We start from the raw sequence: 15,963 nt of genomic DNA on the forward strand, positions 1-15,963 counted from the left end.
CCAGCTTGCAGCTACGCCTTACAAAAGCAGTCAGTTCAACTCTCTGCTCTGCTGCTTGTCTAACTGCTGGAACAGCAGGAAGCAGCTGCAGCCGGGAGCTCTCAGGAAAAAGGAAGGCCAAGCAAAGAACCACAAGAACACGTAAATTAGAGATGAGGAGCGAAGGCATGAGCTATGAGGGAAATCCAGCGGCTCCAACTCTCATGGGGCTATCTTAGCCCTGCCTGGACAGGGCATCACTTCCAAAGCAGGGTCAGATCCTGCATCCACTGAAGTGGCAAAACTCCCGAATTAGCAGTTCATGATTAGACTCCTGATACTTGTGAACATCACAGGTGCACTCTCAAGCTGCAGGATTTGAATGCTTGCCATAACCTACAATTTGTCAAACAGAGGAAACGTTCATCAGCCCATGCCAAGATACAATTCTCACGCTGGAAAACCGAAGGAATTAGGAGGGTATAGAGCTGCACCCTTTCTTCTCCACAACCTGAAAACTACAATCATACAACACATGCACACCAACCTATGTAGATCACTCTCTCCTTCACACTGCAGCTGCATGCATCCCTGAAGGCTGTTCTAACGATCTGGCAATCAGGCATCTCCCAAATGACACTGCAGAATGCTAGAAGCTCTGGAAGAAGATGTTCTTGCTTACATTGACTGTGAAGGGGAAAAAAAGCACAATCTGGCTATTGTAGAGATTGTAGCAGTAACAGCTTCAGACTAGCTGAAAGGAGGCAACAGGCTCCAAAATGACTGACATATCCGAGTGGTTGGATCCATCCACTTATTAATGTAATGCTAATGAAGATGACCTTTCTTATTCATGTCCACCACTCTATCCTAACCCACACTGGGCAGGTAGAACAGCACCAGTTCACTGGTTGTAAAAGTGCCAGGCTCCTGTGTTGTGACTTCTGTGTTGTTGCAGGTTTTTTTTTATTCTATGTTAAAACAAACGAAGAAAATATCGCCTAAGTTGTAAAATACAAGTTGGAGTAAAAGATGGTTCAAAAGGCAAGGACAGCTCCTGTAGCCATACATGCTCCAGCTTTAAAATGCATTCTGGAGCAAATAAGCCTTGATATCGCGAGCTTCAATGTAGGTATGTAAGCTCACCTGGGTAGATGAAGTTATTATGCTACTGTAGCTATCAAATTAGTAGGTTAGTGCTGATACTGTAACTTTTCACACTGCTAGTGTTTAGTGCTCCATCAATGACAAACTTGGCCCTAGATGTGCAATTATGTATCAGTAGATCAGTATAAAAATAATTTGTTCTGAGTCCGTAGCTTTACAAAATGACAAAACATCAAAATTAGCATTTTGGCTGAAATCCACTGTGTTTCCCATCAAGGCTTACACATTTAAGAAACATCTGAACCAACTGTCTATAATTACTCCTGGCAGATCCTGGAACACTTAGGCCAGTAGGTAGACGCAATAGTGAAATCAATTTTTAAAGACATGCCATAAACCACTTCTATTAAAATGCTCAGCCCAGAAGCAAACACGTCTAGTAGCTGAACGCAAGGTTTATCATACAGTATTTGTTCACTCTTCCATGGTAAGAGCACGGGAAGAATGGCAGCTGTAGGTAATCTGTCACTTCAAAATTCCACATTTATTTGGTCTACAACATGGAAAACACTAAGCTTGAAGCTCCTCTCACAAACACCCACGAGCAAGTGAGGCTGTGCTAGGTCAGGTTAAAAGAAATACATTACGCCTATAAATCAGATATCTATCTAGATACAGCATAGAAGTATAACATGTCTACATCCACTTCTTTTGTTAAGAATAACATCTGTTCATCTGAATGCAGTGAGTAATCTTCTTCCTCCCTTCTCCCTACATACACAGCTCTTACTGGGGGTGGGGAGGTTATGAAGGGTATTTGTTTCAATACATGCAAAATCTGCCTTGTTATTGATCCTATCAGACTGGTAATTTCAAACTTCCACAAGGACAAACCCAAATGGGTATCAGGCCACTGCTTTTCCGTGTGCTTCCTTCAGTGACTTTTGAAAGCATCTCTGAAGCCATCAGCTTTCTAAACTTGCTTGCATCAAACAGCTGAAGGTCACAGATTTTCTAACATCACTTTATGTACAGTCTGAGTACTTTCCACTTCACACGTGGAAATACAGAGGGGAAACCAGTAGGCAGCCCAAGACACCAACCTGAAGGTATTACAAGAGCCAAACAGGCAACGCTGACCAGAGACTTCCCTTCAGAAACAAAGCTCAGAAACTCATTTCTACAAAGACCACACCACTGCTTTGATTTGCTTTGACTTTGCAGGCCAGGCACTTCAATATTACAGTGGCATGTAGAAGGGAAAAACTGAAACTTGAATCATCACTAAAACCCAAGACACAAAGCAGGAACACACAGGGCAGCTATTCTGATCCTCTCCTGTAAACCCATAAGTTCTCAGACAGCAGGCCAACCTTTAACAGAAACAAAAGAAGGCTTAAATAAAGCCTATGGGAAGAGAGAAGGCAGACTTACTAAGGAAATTCATGAAACAAACAGTGTGAGAATCTTTTCTGGGGAAGTGGATGATTTATTGAAAAGAACCGGTATTTTCAAAAGATAAGTTACAAATAGCACTGTAACAAACGCACAGCAGTGTAGCAGAAGTGGCTACGAGTCCACAAGAATATTACTAGTTTATTTAGTCTCTCCTGACACTATACATTTATTTCTGCCCTGATTCTTACAGCTGGGAACAGCTGTACCTACAAGAATCCAATTCCCTCTGCTTTCTCCTTTCATCCTCTTGTCCCAGGCACCTCTCCCTACCAGAAAGAAAAAAAAGTTATAAAGAAAAGAGGGGAAAAAAAAACACAAAGCCTTTTTTGCCCTATCCCGACACACGTAGAAAAGAGAACCATTAGCATTTGAGAAACTTCAAAAGCACGGTATGTTTTAGTATTAAATTTCAGCACTTTTAGGAAAGACGATTTCAATAAACTCAGCAAACGGCTCTCCAGGATGAAGGGAAAAACACGAGGGTGAAAAACAAGGAAATCGCTTTTGCAGTAATGTCTGCATTTGAGGGGCCGCAGAGCTACGAGAGCCCCCTGCCCTCCTTCCCTGATGCTCGTTTCTTAAGTGCGCTCCAAAATCTCCCAGGACGCAGCGGATGAAGCAGGCACACGAGGCGGACTCATCCCACCTGCCTACTCGGGTCACGCGAGCGCTGCCGTTGGGAAACGAGCGGGTAAATGAGGGAAAGGCAGCGGGCAAGCCGGAGCTCCAGCACGGCGCCAATAGGAGGAGGCGCCCATAGGGCACAACGCACCCTCAGGCGCTGCCGGGGGGAACGGCGCAGGGCGTGCTGCACACGAGTGTCTGGGCTTAAAGTCAGAATAATAAAGTAGTACAGCTTTATTTTAGAAAGCAGAAAATGCGACATTTGTCAACAAGCAGCGCCTCGTGAACAGGGCAGGCGCTCTGTGAGCGTTCCCGCGCCGGGCCGGGGCCAACAGCAGCGCCGCTCCGCGCCAACGCCGTTAACGGTCGCAACGGTCGCCGGCGACGCGCGCGGGGTCACGCGAACGCGCCCGCCTGAGGAGCGGCCCCGCCCGGGCTGCCTGCCTAAGGGAGCACGCCGGCTTGCGGCGGTCACTTACTTGTCCAAACTGAAACACTATCTGAGCTGCTCACACAAACCGCGCTTTTCCTGACAGGGCGATTTCCTGCTCGCGGGCCGCTGCCGGGAAAGCCGCCGTCGCGCTCCCCCGCCCGAGTCGATGCGGACGGCAGCGCAGGCGCAGCCGGGCCTCCCCAGGTCGGCTTTGAAGGCCGGCAGCTGGTTCGCATTTGGGGACCCTGAGTGTTTTTAAAAGCACCGTGCCCGGTCAGGAGTTCAGCTGTGTGGCTGCCTCGGAAAGGGAATAGTAGTTGTCTTCCATTTAAAAGTGAATGAAACGGAGAGGGCTTCGGGTCTTAATGTTTATTAAAGGGGATGATGCTGTCTCAGCTGTAGGCTGGCTGCCCTCACAGCACTGCAGGAATACAGGGGTGCTGAAGCGCTCGGCTGTAAGCAGCAGGCAGCTGGGGAGGCAACCACGGAATGATGGGTCCGAAATGAGCACCCCCGATCTGCACTCGTTGCTTCTTAAATAGATAAAGCAGGTCTGCCAGCTGGGAGCTCTCTGCCATCCCACTGAGAAGGAAAATGGGCCAGCACGATCCTCCATGTGCAGCCACGTTCCTCCACGTGAATCACAGAATGGCCCGGGTTGGAAGGGATTCCAAGGATCACCAAGTTCCGACCCCCCTGCTGCATGCAGAGCCACCAACCTCATATCCAGTATTAGACCAGGCTGCTCAGAGCCCCATCCAACCTGGCCTTGAACATCTCCAGAGAGGGAGCATCTGCAGCCTATGTGGGTTTGGAAGCCACATTCCTCACCTCCATACTCCCATGTCCCAGCCTGTCTGAAAAGCCCCCAGTGAGCCACCATGGATTTCTCCTCTTACCCTCCTCATCTTCCACATCAGGAAATCTTCCAACAAAAAGCTCTCTTGCAACATTTCCAAAATTTTCCCACTTTGGCCCAGGCAGAAATAGTGCAAGAACAACCTTGCTCAGGGAAAGATGAGTGTTGTCTTGTGGTCGGAGCACAGGGTTAGTGGTCAGGGGCTGTGGGTTCGCATTCCAACTTGGCCACTGAATCATTTTGAAACCTTTGCTAGTCACTTTTTATTAGCACCAGTTGGTAATTTTCCGTTGGAATAACTTTCTGACAGAAAACACCACTTTACAAAACTGGTATCTTTGTGCAAATCGACTTTCCACTGGGAATACCTTGCATCTTGACAGGGCAGGAAAGGACATGAAACCCACACTGAAATGTTCATTGTTTTCCTGAGTTAGTCCAAATGTTTTGCTTTGAATTGATAGATTTGAAAAACAAATACCACTCTGCTGGCAGTAATTCCAAGTCAGCTCATTGCGCCGTGGGAGTTTGTGCTCTCATGCTCTACTTCACGCCCCGGGAGGTCTGCACCTCCTGTAGTGGGATGCAAATGTCTCTCCTGAGCTGTGCACATCACAATCTGAGTCAGACCAGTCCTGGCATGCAGGACCCGGCCCATGGAAAACGTCTGCAGCAGAAGGGACTGGTCTGAGCAGGGAAATGGGCCACGGGGAGAAAGTATAAAGAGCATGGACACAAGCTGTTTCACGTTAGCTCAGTGATCCAAAACAAAGTGCTGTGACTGTGATTTACCCACATGTTTTGCTCAACTGAGAAGCAGTTAAATGAAACCCAAATGAAACCCAAGTGAAATGAACCCAAGTCTTCTACTATCCTGGACAGTCAAATTCTATAAACTCTTCCACCAACACACTGTGCTTCAGTTTATAGCTCTTGTTCTTCACCCTCCCCCCAGGCTATCTCTCTTTTTTACTGTTCTGTTCCGGAATCCTATTTCAATCCTATTTCATTGAAAATAAAAGTTGTGATTTCTGTCCTCCATACACTCATGGCTGGCTGGCACTTTCTTTTAATATAAATAGCACTTGTTCTCCTCCCACAGTGCATTTGTACAAACAGTTCGAATGCTCTTTTGGCCTTTGTTTTGCAAAGTTAGATATCAACCATTTACAATTTCTTTCATGACAGCAAAGTTTGCACTACTTAATAAGCTTTCACTGCACTTATTTCCATCAGAATTCATTTTTTTTCTGTACCCAAGTGAGCATTACACACCACCATGGATAATGTTGACAGTGGTGTCTTGCCATTGACTCATGCAGTGGTAATAACAATTCCCTGAGCACCCTTAGTTACGCACAGAGATCAACATTTTTTTATACCTGTATCACACTGGTATCTCATTTTTTTCCAGGTCTTTTTCCTCCAGGTCATAGCAAAAATAAGAGGAAAATAGATATATATTTCATTTAAGTTGGAAGGCACCCTTAAAGGCCATCTGGTCCCCCTCCCCAGTGATGAGCAGGGACACCCACAGCTCCACCAGGTACTCAGAGCCCTGTCCCTGATCCTGGGTGTCTCCAGAGACAACGGGGCACCACCCCCTCTCTGGGAGCTCTATGCCAGTGCTTCACTGCCCTGATCATAAAGGGGCACACTGCACAGCACGGTGTTATCAGCAAACTTGCTGAGGATGACTTGATCCCACTGTCGATGTCACTGATGAAAATTTTGGCCAGATTCACTTCAAAAGCATCCTGTTACATTTTCATTTGAGAATAACTAATGAAAATTCCCTGCTAAATGTGCTTTCTGAGAGACAGGAATGTTCTTTTCTTTCTCATGATCACCCAAAGCCCATATTTTAAGCCACAGAGCTACTTCAGGTAGCGTAAATCAGCCTTGCTCTGATATGGCCTGCAGTCCTCTCAACCAGCATTGCGGAACAATTTAGTGTTTTCAGATGACAGTTGGCATCTTTGAAATATTCTCTTTTACAGAACTAGACTAGATGTGACACTTGCTGGAGAAAAAATCTTGCATAAATCTGTCCAAAAAGACTCACTTAATCATATTACTTCACTAGCAGTGGTAACCTTTGGGGGCCAAAGTCCAGACAGGTTGAGAAATGGCACATGAGTACATAAAGGTGACAATTCCATTAACTGCAATCAAATAGGAAGGTGAATGGTGAGATAAAGACAAATGACTTGCTCTACAAAGAAAAGAAAATATGTGTGTGAAGGGGAAAGAGACAGAATGAACACTTTCCAGTCTTGTCAAGGAAATAAAGCCCCACTCCTGCTCCACTGAGATCCACACAAAAACATCTTTCTGCCTCCCTGAACGCAAGGATCCTGGCCTGCTGGTGAACGGTGGTGGGAGCTGTTGTGCCAGGAGCACACGTGTGCACAAGAGGAATGTCCCTGCAGAAAACTGGGCAGTCTTGCTGCATTGCCCACCACAGCCATACCAGAAATGCAGATACTAGCTTACCTTTGAAGGCAACTGGATCTTCTCCAACAAGCAGAAAAATCACTGCATCCAGTGATTCACAGTTCTCAGATGTACCACACAAGTTTTTTTTTTTTGTCCAACTGGTGCCCCAGAGGATGAATAGGAACAGCTTTGGGACTTTCCTTTGGCCCCCAAATCAGAAGGCATGGCTATGTACTGCTGACTGAAACTACCACAAGAAAATAAAAGCGGTTGTGCTGGTTCAGTGCCAAATTGCAGCACAGATGAAAGCTGCTGGGAAATATTCCTACCCAGTATCTGTGAGGCCAGGGATGGCATCAACAGCGCTGCTAAGACAAATTCACAGTACCAGAGTTTTTTTCAGAGGAAGAGGAATCTTAAAGAGAACAGCCATGCTAGCTATAGCATTGCTTTGCAACACTGAAATAAAGCCACAGAGATCTGTTCTCTTGTAAATCACTCTTAAATTTATATTGAAGGAGAAATGAATAATATATAATCCATCTACATAACCACTTTCTTTCTCTTTTGCCATTTCCTCACTTAGATATGGTCTTTTCAGGAATTTCTATGCCAAAAAGCTCATCTAAAGCCAATGCATTTAGCAAAGCAAAACAAGCAGATAAGTAAATTGCTTTACTCACAGCAGAACTGTAAAAGGATTGCATCTCTGAGCATTCAAAAATTCTGCTTACTTAGATATTGATTAATATAACAATTGAAGGGAAGAAAAAGATGTATAAAGAACCACGTAGCGTGCATTTGTTTGTGCAGCTTATACAAGCACCCAAAGCAGATGGAAGTCTCGTTCTTAAGCAGGATAATACTGGAGTAGGAAACTGAAGTTGGGAAGTGCTCTGGATGAGATGCTTTTAAGCAGTCAGATCAGGACAGGGAGACAGGGAAGGAAATATCAACTGACTACTATGTCACAAGAACTAGGGATTTCTGAGAGGAAAGAAAGCTAAACATTCTGAGAAGTGTACCATAGGAAAAAGAGGAAATTTCCTTTTTCCTGTTTTTAATAGAGAAGATCAGTTACTCTTAGACAATAGAGCAGCTGAGATGGAAAATCCCTTTAGAGCTTTATGCAGCTCTAAGTATAACCAATAACATGATTCAGATTTCATCAACCTCTGAGCCATTTACTTAACTTTTGGGTAGTTCACCTTCTAATACAAAATTCAGCAGCTGATATAAACAAGCATGCAATATTTCAGGCTCCTGCAAAATTCCAATGTCTTGCCTAGGCCTGTTCCTGCCTGCCCTCTTGGCTGGATACCAAAAACCTTTATTCTCAGGGGAGTCAGCCTTCCAAAAAACCACTTGGCACTCGAATCAGCGCTGCTCTGTTTTCCTAATGCCTACTGCAGGCAAGATGTTTGGGGGCTCTGGTACCCAACAGTTGAGCACTTCAGAGAACTCGGGGATTTTTCTTTTGAAACCACACTGACAATGCCATAAGAATAAGTGATGCTCTGTGACGCTGTGTGAGTGTGGTGGGAAGATGGGATGACTTGCTTGCCGTACAGTGGTCTACAAAGGGAAAATGCACACACCACGTCCTCTATAAACTGCCTTCTGTGATGTGAATGCTGAAAGTTCTGGCTTAGAGTCGTGTTTTCATCAACTGGCTCCCCCTGGGAAAACTGCCAGGCTGCCACAGATTATGGTAAGAAGAAGACACCCCCCACCAATGCTTGGACAAGAATTCCACTGCTGCAGCACGGTAGAGGGCTGCTCTACAGTCCTTGCACACACTTATTGCTGCAACCGCTCACGTTGCCAGCCTGTGAAAATGTCCTCTTTGCTCCCCAGGTTCAGGCAGTGCACACAAGGCACAGCTTTGCTTATCCCTTTACCCTCTTTGCATATCTCTTTACACTCAGTGTTTCCTGAGGCCACTGCTGTCAGGGTCAACTATGACAGTGCAGCCTTTGCCTGCCGGGACAGAAGCCTCATGGCAGGTGTGGGCAGGCAGGTTGCAGTCCCATGCACCAGACCTCACTGCAGGAGCAGGCAGATGGCCCTGCTCTGTCTGGAGGCAGACTCATCAGACATCTTCCCTCTCAACCCATGGCAAACCCAGATGCACCAAATCTGAAACCACTGAGCTGGAAATGAATTTCACAAGCCAAGCAGTGAAAATCTCTTGAGCTTCTTAAATTTCACAATACCTTAAATCTCATGAAAAATAAGTAGCAGAGGTTAAATATTTTTCTGCAACAACCTCTCAAGAGTTTTGAATTGAGTATAACCAGCGTATGCGAAGTAGTTCGTTACAGAGGTGATGTATCATAGCGATGCCAAAATCCAGACAGCATAGAGAAAGGTAGAAAATGACTCTAACCCTTGAAGCAGCATGTCTTGTCTGCTTTTGTGGCTGTGATTTCCTACAAAAGGCAGATCCTATTTTGCCCTTCGAATTCAGACACTTGTGAACACAACAAGAGTTGAAACACCATCAGCATCTGCTAATTTGTGACAAACACAGCTGTGTGCTCTCCGAGGGTAAGGCTGTTAACTGGAATCTGTACTTTCAAGATTATAAACAATCTGCAGCCTTTCTCCTAAACTCATTGCAAAATGTACAAATGACAATAATCTAAAGTCAGCACTGTCATCTTTTAGAATCTGAAATTCAACAGGGGCACATGCAAGTACATAGTAAGAAATTTGTAGTGTCATAAACCCACCTGCACATCGCACAGAAAGAAACTGAAGAGCACGAGATACAGGAATAAATTCACCATATATGTAGACATTTCCAATGCAGTTATATTATTTTCCTGTTCTGCATACAACCCAAAACAAATTGCTAGTAATTAAAACATGATCCTGATTGCAGAAGTTTTGCCCCTAGGGAAGTAATTTTCTAACACAGAGCAGATTCAGCCCTGTTGTAGCATTTCTGATTTTCATGCAATTACACCGTTAATCAATTTTGCCCCACAACTTACCCACAATGATGCAATTCAACTTCAAAGGGACAGTTATGGGGTTTCCTCCTGACTCAGGCCAAGTTTCTGGAACAAGGAAGGTCTGTAAGGGAGACAGTTTGAGGGATGTTTCAGTCTGTCATTAGGAACATTCACATATTAAAAAATGTCACGGGATTTATATTGTAACATCTTGGATGTTAGAATTACCTGCTTTTTCTTTGCTCCTTACAGATACATTCTGAGTAGGTGCTCGCCAGAAAACAGGGCAAATACCAGATAAATGTAGTGATATGATTAGAGACAGCTGTTAGCAGAAAGATACTGGGGATCCAGATAGTTCTGCCTCATCTTTGTTGTGTAGATCTATGCTCTGAACTTAATACATTGCCCGAGCTTGTACTGTATGATAACAGAATGTCTGCAACACTCGGAACCCTGGAGGAAAATATAAAATATTTATTCTCCAATATTTTAGGTGACTTCAAGTATTTTGGGCAGGATTGATCTCACGCTTGTGAGATTTATACTTTGCATGACAGATGGAAATCAGAACGCACACGCTGATGCTCTCATTGGTGTTGAAAACTTCTGACTTGTGTATAGAATCAGTGAAACAGAGCTGCAACACTTTCCTCCTCCAGGGGCTAACCTGCTTTTTCCTGGAAACATGCAGCTTCACAGGTCATGGCCCAGAAAACAGGAGTTTCCTCAGCAATTCCTGCCTACGTGAACCAGGCAAGTGGGACAGAGAACTGGGGGTGATTATTCCATTCTCTCTGCAACTGTTTGAGTTGCCAAAACAGCATGAAGCAGATGTCCAGGTTCTTGCCTAAGGCTTCCTAGGAAAATTAATGCTATTTCGAAATTGTATCAGAGACAAAACTACAGAAAGATACTCAAGCTTGGATCAGGAAGGAAGAAGAACGTAGTAGCTTTTGACATGCCCATTGCTGAGTGCTCTCATGAGGCAGAATATTCAGTGCACCACATCAAAAATTCCATTAGACTATTGACACAATATTAGAAAGAGATAGAACAAGACGGTAGACACAAGAGAACTATCAAAGGTACATTTTAAATTTCCTGTCTACATTCTGACACTGAGACTTGATCAAGGGCAGGTAGCGACAGGATGAGGGGAAATGGCTTCAAACTGGAAAAGAGCAGATTTAGACAGATTTAGATTTAGAACTTCCTGGATATCAGGAAGAAATTCTTTACTGTGAGGCTGGTGAGACACTGGCACAGGCTGCCCAGTCAGGCTGTGGATCCCCCCTCCCTGGGGACCATTCAAGGCCAGGCTGGATGGGACTGTGAGCAACCTGGTCCAGTGGGAGGTGTCCAGTGGGTGTCCAGTGGGAGGTGGCCATTTTTTGCCCTTTCTGTCGGCTACAGCAATGAATTGTGATGAATCAAGATGAACATTTGAGGAAGGAAATAAAATTGTAGCTGTACTCTTATTTTAGTCTATTTCACGTCTGATTGTTTTCAAGAGCAGGACGACAAGACTGGTTGTGTAACTCCACCCTTGTGATGAACTGCCAGGATCGTTGTTTACAAGCGTGACCCAAACGCCGGAACGGCTTCCTCACCTACAGAGTGCTGCAATCCCGGAAATACCGCGGGATGTCTTCACCAGCATCTCCTTCCCATCAGCACCACGTGCACTGGAAAGAACACCCCGAGAGATACAGGACTGAGAAATTAGGATGGCACATAATGATCCCATGGGCTGCAAGCATTTCCCTCGATAGAGCCATGGCCACCAAGGGTCAGCTCTGTAGCTATGAAGCAAGCCTGCAGGCAGGGCTTGACCCCGTGCTGGTGGGCATATAGCAAACTGCATGTGCAATTTGTATACAACCATTTGTAGGTTCTAATGCTATAACTCGATTTTCCCCACATTATCTTAAAGTAAACTGAAGATCCGGGGAGGGAAACGAAGCTTTTACCAAATGAAATGCATTTTTCAGAACTCAACTGCAACTCTCCTTGATCACCTATTACAATCCAAGCACCATGCTTCAAGTTTACTTGGTACTTTTTCCACACCTTATCTCTTTAAATTGACTAGCAGCTCAAAGTTTAACCTAAAGCTAATTTGTGTGCTTTTTTTTTTTTTGGCTTTAAAAATTCCCATTGAAAAGTCATCTACTCTGCCAGATGTAGGAGGTCAGCTTGATATGGGAGAAAAGTATCCATTACTCTTGCTTTGCTTTAATATGTGAGCGAAAGGAAAGAAATCCCAGATAGAGTTGAAGATATGTCTGATTGCCATCCTGATAGAAAATACGTATGCTCTAAATCATACTTCTATCACTGAGTTTCTGATGTTGCTGAAAACTGACACCAACTCCACCATCTGAATAGCTTTGCATTTTCACCCAAGAACAATTTTCCCCTTCAGAATAAACACCTCCAGGGTTGAGACTTCAGCTGCTCCATCCTGAGCTAGAGAGCTGTTTTTCCAAGCTGCTGCCTGTATTGGGCTTCAAACCAACACTGAATGAATGCAAAGAAGGAAGCCCAATACACAGCAGGCTTAAATATATGGAGGCTTTGGGGTTTTTGGAACATCAAACACTTCACAGTAGAAAATACTTGCAATTTGGTATTGCAAACATTTCCCTTCCCACTGCAAGGTTAATTTATCGTAGAGGAATATATTGTTCTCAGACAGTATTGCTAGCTGGTGGTGTTCTTGTTACATTAACTTGTTCTCAACCAGAAGAAAATTAAAGTGTCACCCGCGGTGAAGGCTGCCTTTGTGAAATTGCTTTCTTTTATGTCATGCCCCTGTTTATTCAAGGAACCAACTCAGACATTGAGAGTAAGGCTAAGGGTCTCAGTGGTGCTTTTGACCTTTCAGCTATGGCCTTTTCAAGGTGTTCTGCATTTTAGCATCACCCTTTGTTACATTTTCATCTGTAACCTGTTGCTGCATTTATTCCACAAGACTATGCAACAGCAATCCAGAACCTGTGACCACAGAGGCTTACTGGTTGCAGCTCCTCCTAGCACAGCTTCCAGCAATACATCCTTGTCATTTGCAGGGCATTTTGCCTTCAAAAACCTCACTGGTTCTCTGAGTTGAGTAACAATGTTGTTCTTACACCCACTCAGTGTCCTTAATATTGGGTAACAGGAAACGAGGGGACGAAACAAGCTATTACTTCTGGTTCCTAAAGCCTTGAATCTTTAAGCTGTAGTTCTATGTGGGTATCTGCTCTTTGACAACACTTCCCATACTGTGTTTCAGCCAGGAAGATGGATGTACCTTAGTAATAGTGAGTCATTCACTGAACCTAGGCCAAACTCTGAAGCAAATCTGGGCCAGTTTATTGCCTCAGGAGGAAACCTGGTTTTTGCATGAATTAGACGTGAAAATAAGCAGAGCCTGACTGACATCTTCTCTGAATTCCATCTGTAAGGGTAAAACCCAACGGGCAAGAGCCTCAGGCATGACAAAAATGAGGAGGGGAAAATGCGGCTTCCTGTCTCCCCTCCAAGAGTTACTCAAACTTAGGGTAAATTGTTAATTATTCATATGCTAATTAGCCAATGTTTATAGAACGTCCTATATATGTAAATTGGAGTAAATGTGCTTACATTTTTCCTGCAGTCTCCAACTTTTGTTCTACAGCAAAACAATCCCAACTTGTTACGCCAGTTCTCTGGCCAGGCACTTCTTACAGCTCTGTTGCTAAAATTCCCAGCTCAAACTGCTCTTGTATTTCCCTACAGAAATTTCTGCTCTGGTTTCTAGTTGCTTTAATTCCATCTCAGATCGCATTCTGTTTAATGATAATTTGATTTTGCATTGCAAGACCCAGACATACATTAGGAGGTCACAACCTTTCCATTTATCTCTTAAAGTAACTATTTTTTCCCCAAGTTCCATCAGGTTAAAACAGTTAGCAATTTTTCTCCTTGAAGCGTCCCTTCAGCTTGGCCAAGATATATAATAGATCAGTGTAGCTACGAATGCATTACAACATTAGTCATCAATTAGTTTTAAACCATCACAGTAATATATCATTTATCTAGCTTGCTGTAGCACTATTGTGAACGTTTAATTTTTTAAAGGCATCTTGATTTTTTAACCTGACGGCTGCATCCTCCTTTTGTCCCCTGTACAGACATCTCCTTAAGGAACAATAAAAATTAGATTTGTTTGACCTGCACTCAGGGTTCGTTTAAGCGAGATGGATTTTAATTGCTCTGCCTACTTCACCAGACAGCTTTTTTGTAATATTCCAGACATTTACACAGTGTCTTTCTCCTTGCTGCAAGCAGGTGTGTGTGCCCACAAATGCCTGTGAAGCAGCTCTCATTCATTTCACATCTCTGACAATCCTCTGGGAAACTGCTTACTCTGAGGTATCATTGGCATCAAATTAAGAGCCCGAGTCAATGCCACTCATTTCTTCCTAATGCCATTTTCTTTTAAGACTCAACCTCTTGAGTGGATAATCCTGAAAAATCTTTGCTAAGCTCCCTGTGCTTGTGTTGCCATCACATTGTGCAGACGACTCACCTCTGCATCTCCTGATAGAGAAGATGTGTACAGAGCCTGACCCGTCTCTCCCCAAGTTCACACTGTCCTTTCTACCATCTGCACGCACTTGACTTACATTTATGGTTCGAAAGAGTTTGGAGTATGAACTAGCCGAAGCTGAGAGAAGCATGCCTACACCACAGATATTCAGTATCTCGAAGGATCTCTAACTTCAACTAGAAAGTCACGCGAGCAAGTTATCACTGCGTTGACTCAGGGCCGAAACACCCTGACTGCTCTGCCAGCTCAGAGCAGAGGCAGCATGAGCTCACGTTTGCCCACAATGAACCTTATTTGCTCCAGCTGCTCCACAGGGAGAGGAGAACCTCATGTAGAGTTCTCTCCCTGTTGATTCTCCTCTTCCACAGATGATACAATCTGATGATGATGTCCTCTGTCTTTCCTCTTCTTCCCATTCCTAAAAAGGAAGTTTTGGCTGTCGAGTTACCAAATCAGCATTAAAAAATGGGCCTCCTAAGCAGTTATGTGTGCCTACAGCTGGTTCTGTTCTGCTCTCTGTGGACACACACATGTACTCAATTCTCATTTGTGCTGGATGCCTATTAAAAGAACAAATCTGTGAGTGAGGAGGGTCCTTTTTACCATGTCAATGGAAGTGAAATACGTAAATCTCATGCATGCTGAGGGAGAATGTATGCTTAAAATGCTTGGGAGAACAGCTGTGAAAAAGAATAAGCTGTCTGTATAATGCTGCACAGCATCATTGATCCAACATGCTAAGCTGATCCTCACGCAGTACATTGTGCTTGCGTTACACTGCCCACTGCTCCATGTGTGGGTTATTCAAAATACACAGCTTTTCAGACAGTACAAAAAAAGAAGCAAACTTGGCTTCTTCCATCACAATATAAGCAGCGTGGTTCACAGCAGCCAGGAAAAACTGGATTGGAAAGAACTATTCCAGCAAGGGGCCCTGTACAGCGAGCAGAGGTGAAGGTCAAGGCGAGCCTGGAAGGCATTGCACGGATCGGAGTGGCTGCCTGCCTTTCCTATGCTGGGCAGCCGTGTTATGGACTGGCATCATCTTCTGTGGTGCCAATATTTTAATCCTTCTTTAATCTGCCACTCACTCAATCTGAAACCCAGTCACTTGGGAGACACCTCAGAGTGAGACCAGTGTGTGATGACAGGGGAACTACGAAACACCGAAATAACATTAAGTGTTCTACAGGAGACTAACAAATGAAATCCACTTCATTTCCTACAAACAAAGCAGAATTACGCACTTGACCAAAAAACAGAGTGCAACATCAGAGTGCAAGGTACAACTCTGTGTAGCTCGAGGCATTCTTCTTCCACGTGCCCATCTGAGCCAGCACCTGAGCCCCAGCATAGATTGTGCTAAGGGTTTCCCTCTGGACGAGAAGGAGAGGCAGCATAACATGTGAGTTGTTAATTATGGCATCAATAGAAGAAATGCAGACGTCACATTGAGAGAAATCTTGTAAAACTTGTACATGATTTAGAAACTGTGAATACAGCAATGACATCAGGAGAGAGATGG

General features: G+C 44.3%; 1 protein-coding gene across 3 annotated transcripts in view; it reads right to left on the minus strand.

Annotated features, from left to right (window-relative positions):
• FGGY (FGGY carbohydrate kinase domain containing) overlaps window positions 1-15,963 on the minus strand; it is a 281,239-nt gene that overhangs the window by 116,801 nt on the left and 148,475 nt on the right. The window contains exon 4 of one of the 3 annotated variants that reach the window (XM_052666250.1): window positions 9,899-9,980. The gene's annotated coding sequence lies outside the window, so the exon portion shown is untranslated. Of the gene's footprint in view, window positions 1-3,647; window positions 3,765-9,898; window positions 9,981-15,963 lie in introns of those variants that run through there. The other 2 variants (XM_052666253.1, XM_052666251.1) reach the window with 2 other exon arrangements.

Source organism: Tympanuchus pallidicinctus, unplaced genomic scaffold, assembly GCF_026119805.1.
Source record: "Tympanuchus pallidicinctus isolate F22 unplaced genomic scaffold, pur_lepc_1.0 scaffold7, whole genome shotgun sequence".
Taxonomy (NCBI): Eukaryota; Metazoa; Chordata; class Aves; order Galliformes; family Phasianidae; genus Tympanuchus; species Tympanuchus pallidicinctus.